This window comes from Convolutriloba macropyga, chromosome 9 (genome assembly GCF_964194025.1).
Source record: "Convolutriloba macropyga chromosome 9, txConMacr16.3, whole genome shotgun sequence".
In the NCBI taxonomy this organism is placed as follows: domain Eukaryota; kingdom Metazoa; phylum Xenacoelomorpha; order Acoela; family Convolutidae; genus Convolutriloba; species Convolutriloba macropyga.
The window spans coordinates 19777937-19789896 of NC_134476.1; positions in this window are offsets into that span (position 1 = coordinate 19777937).

The window sequence follows — 11960 nt, forward strand, 5'->3', positions numbered from 1 at the left end:
TGCCATGGCTCTAATCACTTTGGCTTCCAGCCAGGTTCCGCTAACCATAAGAAAGCTATTCATAAAGCTATCAATATCTTGGTAACAATAAAGATATAGCAACTAACATCAAAGTACTTGAGAGCCACTTCTGCCAGTATCCGGAGCCACTGCTTTGCACAGAGCTTTGTCTTCTTGCGCCTTTTTGCTTCTAATCGTCCTTTGGGTATTCGCGGCAATTTGTGCAGTACTTTGCACAAGCCACCTGCGTCTGTTGCCTCCTGCAGTTGAAATGGTGGTTTTTCAGAATTGACCAACGGGCGAATGAGTTTTCACATTCTAACAATTTACATTTTCATTCAAACATCTTTGAAAAAGAAAAAAAAGGAAATAATTATGCAATCAAAATACTTCTGCTATTTTTATTGTAGTCTAGCCTATGCAATAAACAGAAAAGTTGGATTTCCCACGCAACGAGTTGAAAAACAGTATTTCATAGTTATTTGGACACTGGTTGATAGTCATTGCCGGTTTTGCAGATTTGAAATTGTGGAATTTTGCAATTAATTTAACTGAAATTTATTTTAATCAAATATGATGCAAAGAATACGCTTATGAACCAAAAGTTGGAGGTAGGCATTGAAAAGTTGGATAGAAAATGCTTCCCATAACCGTTTCCGTTACACCTCTACTGTTTTCTATCTTCAGTTGATGGAAATTGGAAGAGAGAATTTTTTATTAAATTATTGCTAACTGTTGTAGATGATCGGATCATCGAGAAATGCTTATGAGTTGCGGCCCTTTTTCTTTCCCCGTCTTATCGTAACTTGGTCAAACTATGACAAACGATTTCCTCGATTGAGAAGCTGAGACCAAATTGCTAGAATCAGAACTCACAATTGGTGGAGAAGAAAGTGAATACCTTTACTCTCTGAATTTACACAGCTAATTAATGAGTAATTATGGGTTGAAATTTTGGAAAAAAGGTTAGGGTTTTTTATGTTAGGAAAACATCCAAGTGATTGCTGGCTGCTCAAACGTTAAAATGAAAAAAAATTTGAGTTTCAATGAAAACGAGTGGATAATTGGCAAAAATGTGAACCGCAAGCGAACATCCCCAGTTGAGTTTGTAAACAAATTTCGAATTCCAAAGTTTCTTTGTCAACGAGACAGCTCAAGGGGTGTAAATTAATTCAATCCTTTCAACTGTTAGAAAGTGTGTTTTGATTGATTGCTTTTTTTGAAAAAGCGATTGACCGGGTTGAGGAAAAATCGGTGAAATCTGTAAGGTGAGCGATGAAAAGCTTTTAGTTTTTCCGCAAATTTCTTACACAAATTTGCGGTGAATTGCGGTGAAATTATGTAATTTCACTGCTAGAGTAACCGGTGAAATCAAAAGTCACCACATTTCATCACTTACTACAATTTACCGACCTGACACGGAGTGGAACCTCTCACCCCCTTTATGTCTGTGACTTATTCTTCCACTGCGCTTTTTCTCACCAGCTTCAAGGGTTTTTGTTTTGAATATAAATCAAATTCACTCGACTTTCTGTAAAGTAAGAGCGTTGAAATTTTGTAAAATTTGCAATTTTTAGCGGTGAAGTTACATATTTTAGCGGTGAATTGTGATGATTTTTTGTAAGTTCATCGCTTACTCTAGTGGTGAAATTACATAAACTCAACGTTTTGATAAACGTGTCAAAAAGAAGTAAGATGGGGGGGGGGGTTATTTCAGGGGGGTTAAATCTAACATTGCCTCCCTTACTCCACTTTTCTCCATATTTTTTCTACAGCCTAAACTAAAATAGCCCCCATAATCTTGTTTTTTAAATTGTTTTTAAGAGGTGAATATCTGTTTTATCACCAATATGTTAAGCGGTGGATTTATGTAATTTCATCGCATTCATCTGTTATCTTACATAAATTGGGCATTTTTTTTTCACAGCAGAGAATTAATGTAATTCCACCGCTACCAGGCGATAAAGGTTTATATCAGCGCATTCCTATTTTGACAGCAATGTTTGATGCTCACTGCATAACCTTCTCAAAGGAAAGAACGGTATAATTTTGAAGACAAAATCTCAAACTCAGTGTTTAAAATGATCCCAGCAACATTACTTAGACAAGTCCCGGATCGAAGAAAGATAAAAAACAATTGTGCAAGATGAGTGGTGAGAAGTTGTTTTTTTTTCACTGCATTCATCGACCGATTTATGTAATTTCACCGCATTCACCGCTTATCTTACGAAATTTCCCGCATTGAACGCTTTTCCTACATAAATTTGTGTTAAATGGCGTTGAAACCTCGACTGGGGTGAGAAACTGCCAGACATCTGACGTCCAAAGTATAGATTTTTGCTACATAATTGAAGTGGTATATTTGAAGTGGTATAAGTGGTATAAAAACATGGTTTTTCTACTGAAGTGAGAAAAACCATGTTTTTAAACACATTTTTTTGTTGCTTTAGGATCAAATTTAAGAAAAATGATATTACTTTTGACTAACCACCTATTTTTCAAAGAGACATCCAGAGTTTAGTCTGGTGCTAAATTTATGTACTTCTCATCTTTGGGTAGTTCTTCCCATTTTAAATGCATGAACTGAAAAGTTCAGATTTTTGACGTCATATCATTTTGAAGGTGCAAACATGTATATGACCAATGCAAGACGCAACTCTGCTCCATCTCAATGAAAAGAGACCCATTGCATTCTAAAGCACTCCTACGATTTTTGCAATAGACTCCAAAACCCGGTCAGTATGAGTTGTGCTTTTCCTTGGAATCTGCGGTTCCAATATCACAACTGGGTTTTGTTTTGCCGGAAGAGGAAAAAAAAAGATGCATGAAAGTTTATTGAAAGTAAGAAGGATAGAAGGTAACATAATTTTTTTAGGCACAGCTGAGTCAAAATAACTTTCTGATTTATCACAGATTGCTTAAAAGGTATCATAACTATGAAAAAATGAACTTTGTACTCACAAGCGATACACCTCTATTTGAATGCTTAAATTGTTTCGAATTTCATGAAAAGAAAAAACATCTAAAAATATGATCAATCTGTGTTTATGAAAAAGGATGTCTGACAAACAATAAAAGGTTAAAGGGTTTTATGAAAATCGGTGTGACAAACAGGTTGCAAAAAAAAACTAAAGGACAAAAAAATAAAATGAATAATCAAAAAAATTCTTAGATTTATAAAAATTAATGAACTCTTTTCATCAAAATTGCCAGTATATAAATAAATAAAAATGCTGTGAATGACTAAAGGCGGCAAAATTTTTAATAATTGTTTAAAATAGCAGATTTTTGCAGAAAAACTGAGGGCTCGTTTGGTGGGACAGCATTGTTGTGAGGACATGTTTTTGGCTACAACGCTCTTATAACCCCATTTCAGCTGTGAAAAATTAGTATTGTCAAATCATGCAATATAATCAGCAAAGCGTGGGTTATAACTATTAATTTTCATAAATAAAACACGAGAACCTCGTTCAGTTTCATATTGCACTCTCTCATGGCACATTCATTTTCAAGTCTGTCGTAGCAAAATTACACAGTTGACCAAAGCATCTGTTTCCATTGAGGTGCGCAATTGAAGCTCACTTTGTTGTAATTGTACAATAAAACCTGATTTTCTGCGTTGCGGATATAATCGTAAACGGATGAGAAGCTACGAAAAACTACACCACCAGAATCTAAGAGGATGTCTCCATTTATAACTGATTTTGTTGTTATCACCTTACGTCCCATTCTCGAAGACACAACATCACAGATCCCGTCAAATTTTGATTTTCAAAAGGAACTTGTGGTTAATTTTTGTTTGCATCTCGGCGTTTTTCGTGTTATTGTTGCTGGGCTGGTCTGGGAGTTGTTTGCCTTTTTTCAAAATTGTCGTCAACCTCGGCACTGGGTTTGTTCTTGCCAAATTTCTGCAAAACTAGACTGTCTAATGTAAGAACGTTCTCTGCAGCAATCCTCAAATTATAGTAATAGATAGAAGCAATTCTTGAGTTCACGGTTTTCTCAGCTAAATGTCGAACATACCGGATGTTACATTGATGCAAAGCAACTGTATCAGCAGATACCGTTGACATCAAGTGGTAGAGTGCTTTCATAGTCCTTTATTAGTCTCACTGGTATCATTTGCTGCTTTATCTGTTGTACAAGGTCCTCGTCAGCTTTCTCCTTTTTGCTTTTTCTGAAATTGCTCACAAGTTTTTTGAATTTACTGATAATTTCACATTTCCCCCAAAGGTTTTCAGCAGTTTAATATGTTTTTTTCATGCTCTTTTTTTCAGCCTTGTGTATTTTTGTTTGTAATCGCGTTAACGCACCCAAATTGCATAATATGAATTAGCATGGTGCAGAATATGAAGATTACTCCTGAACACCGTATAAAACTTTATTTTTACAAATTTACCCGAATTTTCTTTTGATTTTCCAAAAGAAAACTCTTTAAATGAAAAGTTGTTGCAATTGAAAACTTTTTATTTGTATAGATGCAGTATATGGCTATTGTTAAATTCAATCAAACCTTTTTTTTTGGTATAGAACATTTCTGTCCTGGCAGAAAAAATTATCAAGCGAGCGCTTCAACTCATCTATTCCATTTGTGATTTGAAATTCTCCCGGTTTTTTAGCACAAAAAATTTCAGCTCTTTGAAAAACTCTCTGAAAAGCTTTTCATTAATTTCTTCTGAAGTGAGAAAAACAAATGTTCAAATTTTAGAAAAAGGATATTACTTTTGACTAACCACCTATTTTTCAACAAGACATCCAGAGTTTAGCCTGGTGCTACATTTATGTATTTCTCATCTTTGGGTAGTTCTTCCAGTATTAAATGCATACAGCGCTGCATGGACTGAAAAATTGAGATTTTTGAAGTCATAGCATTTTGCAGCTGCAAACATGTATATGACCAATGCAAGACGCAGCTCTGCTCCATCTCAATGTGAAAAGAAACCCATTGCATTCTAAAGCACTCCTACGATTTTTGCAATAGAGTCCAAAACCCGGTCAGTATGAGTTGTGCTTTCCTTGGAATCTGAGGTTCCAATATCACAACTGGGATTTTTTTGCCGGAAGATGAAAAAAAAGATGCATGAAAGTTTATTGAAAGTAAGAAGGATAGAATGTAACATAATTTTTTTAGGCGCAGCTGAGTTAAAATAACTTTCTGATTTATCACAGATTGCTTAAAAGGTATCATAACTATGAAAAAATGAGCTTTGTACTCACAAGCGATACACCTCTATTTGAATGCTTAAATTGTTTCGAATTTCATGAAAAGAAAAAACATCTAAAAATATGATCAATCTGTGTTTATGAAAAAGGCTGTCTGACAAACAATAAAAGGTTAAAGGTTTCTATGAAACTCGGTGTTATAAACAGGTTGAAAAAGAAACTAAAGGACAAAAAAAAATAAATTGAATAATCAAAACAATTCTTAGATTTATAAAAGTTAATGAACTCTTTTCATCAAAGTTGCCAGGATATAAATTAATAAAAATGCTTTGAATGACTGAAGGCGGCAAAATTTTAAATAATTATTTAAAATAGCAGGTTTTTGCAGACAAACTGAGGGCTCGTTTGGTGGGACAACATTGTTGTGAGGACATGTCTTTGGCTACAACGGTCTTATCTGTGAAAAAGCAGTTTTGTCAAATCGTGCAATATAATCAGCAAAGTGTGGGAAATAACTGTTAATTTTCCTTAATAAAACACGAGAACCTCGTTCAGTTTCATATTGCACTCTCTCATGGCACATTCATTTTCAAGTCTGTCGTAGCAAAATTACACAGTTGACCAAAGCATCTGTTTCCATCGAGGTGCGCAATTGAAGCTCACTTTGTTGTAGACTGTCTAATGTAAGAACGTTCTCTGCAACAATCCTCAAATTATAGTAATAGATAGAAGCAATTCTTGAGTTCACGGTTTTCTCAGCTAAATGTCGAACATACGGGATGTTACATTGATGCAAAGCAATTGTAACAGCAGATACCGTTGACATCAAGTGGTAGAGTGCTTTCATAGTCCTTTATTAATCTCACTGGTATCATTTGCTACTTTATCTGTTGTACAAGGTACTCGTCAGCTTTCTCCTTTTTGCTTTTTCTGAAATTGCTCACAAGTTTTTTGAATTTACTGATAATTTCACATTTCCCCCAAAGGTTTTCAGCAGTTTAATATGTTTTTTTCATGTTCTTTATTTTCAGCCTTGTGTTGTTTTGTTTGTAATCAAGTTAACGCACCCAAATTGCATACTATGAGTTAGCATGGTGCAGAATATAAAGATTACTCCTGAACACCGCATAAAACATAATTTTTACAAATTTACCCGAATTTTCTTTTGATTCTCCAAAAAAACTCTTTAAATGAAAATATGTTACAATTGCTAACTTTCTGTTTGTATTGATGCGGTATCTGATCAATGTTAAATTCCTTCAAACCATTTTTTGATACAGAACATTTCTGTCTTGGCAGAGTAATTATCAATCTTTATTTTTACAAATTTACCCGAATTTTCTTTTGATTTTCCAAAAGAAAACTCTTTAAATGAAAAGTTGTTGCAATTGAAAACTTTTTATTTGTATAGATGTAGTATATGGCTATTGTTAAATTCAATCAAACCTTTTTTTTGGTATAGAACATTTCTGTCCTGGCAGAAAAAATTATCAAGCGAGCGCTTCAACTCATCTATTCCATTTGTGATTTGAAATTCTCCCGGTTTTTTAGCACAAAAAATTTCAGCTCTTTGAAAAACTCTCTGAAAAGCTTTTCATTAATTTCTTCTGAAGTGAGAAAAACAAATGTTCAAATTTTAGAAAAAGGATATTACTTTTGACTAACCACCTATTTTTCAACAAGACATCCAGAGTTTAGCCTGGTGCTACATTTATGTATTTCTCATCTTTGGGTAGTTCTTCCAGTATTAAATGCATACAGCGCTGCATGGACTGAAAAATTGAGATTTTTGAAGTCATAGCATTTTGCAGCTGCAAACATGTATATGACCAATGCAAGACGCAGCTCTGCTCCATCTCAATGTGAAAAGAGACCCATTGCATTCTAAAGCACTCCTACGATTTTTGCAATAGAGTCCAAAACCCGGTCAGTATGAGTTGTGCTTTCCTTGGAATCTGAGGTTCCAATATCACAACTGGGATTTTTTTGCCGGAAGATGAAAAAAAAGATGCATGAAAGTTTATTGAAAGTAAGAAGGATAGAATGTAACATAATTTTTTTAGGCGCAGCTGAGTTAAAATAACTTTCTGATTTATCACAGATTGCTTAAAAGGTATCATAACTATGAAAAAATGAGCTTTGTACTCACAAGCGATACACCTCTATTTGAATGCTTAAATTGTTTCGAATTTCATGAAAAGAAAAAACATCTAAAAATATGATCAATCTGTGTTTATGAAAAAGGCTGTCTGACAAACAATAAAAGGTTAAAGGTTTCTATGAAACTCGGTGTTATAAACAGGTTGAAAAAGAAACTAAAGGACAAAAAAAAATAAATTGAATAATCAAAACAATTCTTAGATTTATAAAAGTTAATGAACTCTTTTCATCAAAGTTGCCAGGATATAAATTAATAAAAATGCTTTGAATGACTGAAGGCGGCAAAATTTTAAATAATTATTCAAAATAGCAGGTTTTTGCAGACAAACTGAGGGCTCGTTTGGTGGGACAACATTGTTGTGAGGACATGTCTTTGGCTACAACGGTCTTATCTGTGAAAAAGCAGTTTTGTCAAATCGTGCAAATCGTGCAGTTTTGTCAAATCAGTTTTGTGTTTATGAAAAAGGCTGTCTGACAAACAATAAAAGGTTAAAGGTTTCTATGAAACTCGGTGTTATAAACAGGTTGAAAAAGAAACTAAAGGACAAAAGAAATAAATTGAATAATCAAAACAATTCTTAGATTTATAAAAGTTAATGAACTCTTTTCATCAAAGTTGCCAGGATATAAATTAATAAAAATGCTTTGAATGACTGAAGGCGGCAAAATTTTAAATAATTATTTAAAATAGCAGGTTTTTGCAGACAAACTGAGGGCTCGTTTGGTGGGACAACATTGTTGTGAGGACATGTCTTTGGCTACAACGGTCTTATCTGTGAAAAAGCAGTTTTGTCAAATCGTGCAACATAATCAGCAAAGTGTGGGAAATAACTGTTAATTTTCTTTAATAAAACACGAGAACCTCGTTCAGTTTCATATTGCACTCTCTCATGGCACATTCATTTTCAAGTCTGTCGTAGCAAAATTACACAGTTGACCAAAGCATCTGTTTCCATCGAGGTGCGCAATTGAAGCTCACTTTGTTGTAGACTGTCTAATGTAAGAACGTTCTCTGCAACAATCCTCAAATTATAGTAATAGATAGAAGCAATTCTTGAGTTCACGGTTTTCTCAGCTAAATGTCGAACATACGGGATGTTACATTGATGCAAAGCAATTGTAACAGCAGATACCGTTGACATCAAGTGGTAGAGTGCTTTCATAGTCCTTTATTAATCTCACTGGTATCATTTGCTACTTTATCTGCTGTACAAGGTACTCGTCAGCTTTCTCCTTTTTGCTTTTTCTGAAATTGCTCACAAGTTTTTTGAATTTACTGATAATTTCACATTTCCCCCAAAGGTTTTCAGCAGTTTAATATGCTTTTTTCATGTTCTTTTTTTTCAGCCTTGTGTTGTTTTGTTTGTAATCAAGTTAACGCACCCAAATTGCATACTATGAGTTAGCATGGTGCAGAATATGAAGATTACTCCTGAACACCGCATAAAACTTTATTTTTACAAATTTACCCGAATTTTCTTTTGATTCTCCAAAAAAACTCTTTAAATGAAAATATGTTACAATTGCTAACTTTCTGTTTGTATTGATGCGGTATCTGATCAATGTTAAATTCCTTCAAACCATTTTTTGATACAGAACATTTCTGTCTTGGCAGAGTAATTATCAAGCGAGCGCTTCAACTCTTCTATTCCAATTCTGGTTTGAATGTATTCCATCTTTTTGAAATAAACAACTTCAGCTCTTTGAAAAACTCCCTGAAAAACATTTCAGCAATTTTTTCTGAAATGAAGTTTTTAACCACATTGTTACCGTTGCTCTAGGGTAAAATTTAAGAAAAATGATATCACTTTTGACTAACCAACTATTTTTCAACGAGACATCCAGAGTTTAGTCTGGTGCTACATTTATGTACTTCTCATCTTAACCACTCGTACGATTTCTGCATTAGACTCCAAAACCCGGTCAATAAGAGTTGTGCACTTCCTTGGGATCTGAGGCTCCAATATCTCAACTGGTTTTGTTTTCGCTTCAAAGAACAAAAAAGATGCATGAAAGTTTATTGAAAGTAAGAAGGATAGAATATAACATAATCTTTTTTAGTCACAGATAAAAAGATTTTTAGTCACAGATTCATTTAAAAGAACTTTTTGATTTGTCACGGATCGCTTAAAGGTTTTCATAACTATAAAAAGACGAACTTTATGCTCACAAACGATACACCTCCACAACTGAAAATTTTCCTGTGTTTGCGGAAATTCACCTGCATATCTGAACACTTCTGAGGAGCATATGCCAGGTTAAACTTCCAGCGTACTTTTGTCAAGTTTTGGACACAGGAGTTGGAATTCTAGAAGAAAGACACGCCTTCTGTTTTTTTTCACAAATTTCACCTAGGTTTGTTTCCTGGTACTGAGGAGTTAAATAGTTTCTGAAATCTCCTCTTATTTGCAAATTTTTATTGTCTCAACAAGAACTTTTCTTAAAACAAGCTTCTAATTTTATCTTATCAGCTAATCAAAAGGTTAAATAAAATTGTTCCTCGATTCACTGGTTTCTGAATGATCTCGAAATGGTTTCGGCGAGCAGGGCTCATGAAAGTTCAGAATGTCACCAGCAATTGCTTTTTCTTCGCCCCTTTGCTCACAGTGACTTCATCGAGTTTCAAATAGCAAGAAATGTTTTGTTTTTTATTATAATAAGGTCCTGCTTGTGAAGAAAAATTTAGCATTTATAAACTTTATGGAGTTAGTAGATTGAACAACAGATTTGATTGTGCAATAATAGAAAAAAACACAAATTTTCCTTATTGTGGCTCTTTAGAAGTGATAATTATTTGGCTGTCTGTCACGTTAAATGTCGGGCCATCCACGAAATGTTGTGTATTGCTTGTTGAAGATTAAAATAAAAAAATTCCTACATCCTTGTGTTGAGCATCAACTAAATTCACATTTCAAACCGGGCAATTAAAATAGGTTAATCTTTCTAACAATTTAGTTCCATGAATAATGATGGTGTGTTTTTAAAAATTTCCTAAAATTTGCGATCTTTCAAATTATTGTTGAATTAAATCACAATTAACTAACAATTTTTATATCTCTTTTATTTCATATAAACACCCAATAAACTGCTCTTCTAAACAGCCGCATTCAGATCTTTCCTATTTTTCAGATCTTTCCTATTTTTTTTTAAAATTGATTCATAATTGACTAACAATCTTTCTATCTCACATAAAACCCCCACAAACTAATCGGTCTCCAAAACAACAGAAAAATTGCGTTGAACATTTTGTTGAAAAAGCGGCAAAAAGTAGGTTAACCAAATAGGTCAACCAAGAACTTTTTATTTATTGTTCGGATTATTTTTCTGGTGAAAAGTTTGATGTTTATTGGCAGGCTTAATATGAATGACAAATTTGGTGCAGGCAATCATCATCAGCTGGCGGTAAAAGGTTTGTGTTATTTTCCACTATGAAAGGTCAAAAGTGGAACAGTTGGTAAATGTCAAAGAGCATAAGTCAAAGAGCAGAACAGTTGGTAAATGCAATTTGCTGCGTAAATCAAAATCCAAACAAAGGTTTTGATTAAAAATGCCTCAACAGACTAAAACTGAATTGAGTAATGAACTTTCAAGAGTTACAAACACCATCGAGAACATGCGAAAACAATTAAAGCAAAAAAAAAACGAAATGGTACAAGAACAGAAACAATTAATCGACAAACAAGCTCAAACGATCTCAGAACAAAATCATGTCATTGAAAAACAAAAGCAGCAGATAGAATTGAAAGATAATGCAGACCCGTACCAGTGTCGAATGATTGATCAATTCCAACCGGAAGTCGGACATTTACGGGATCAGAACAGTTCGCAATTAGATAACTTAATGGGTCACATTATTCAAAACTCAACAAATAATTTGAAGTGGTCGGAACCAAAGTTTATTCCAAATTTTATTAACAGAAACACTAACCATCTTAATATTTCAGACAGCACATACAAAAAAATACAACAATCTGATATTTCTTATGATATTGGGATTCATTCTTATCCCTCTGTAACAATTATTGATTTGGGACAAAATGTCCAACAGTATTCGTCAGGAGCAAAATGCCAATCACTCATTTTTCATGCGGGTCATAATAGTATAGATAAGGGTGTTTCGGGGGCGGCCGCAGCATCTCAATTATGTGAAATTGTTACAAAGGCAATCAAAAAGTTGAAACCTCACCGAGTTCTAATTTCTTGAATTCCACAAGTTAAAAATGGCCATTTTAGGCGTTAATCGAAAAAAATTAAAATTGAAGTGTTCAATAAACAACTGAGAAATATTGCTTTGGAGTTAAACGGAAAATTTAAATGGACAAAAGTAGAGGTTTCGAAATGCAACAGTACAACATTCGAAATATCTAATAAGGGTGTTCACTTAAATTTGGCTGGAGTACAAAAAAATGTCAAGAGTATTGGGAACTTTTATCAACCGCATAATATTACTTTGTCACAAAACAACTTTGCACAGCGACAATTTCAGAGTTTTTAATCAATCCTTTGGTTGTGTGACTTAATGTTTTTTGTCAGCAAAAATTAGCATTTCCGAACTATTAGTTTTTGCTTTTTTACTTAGCCCTTCAAATGAAAAATTTATCAATTGGGTTATGTCAAACAACCAAAAGCATGATTAT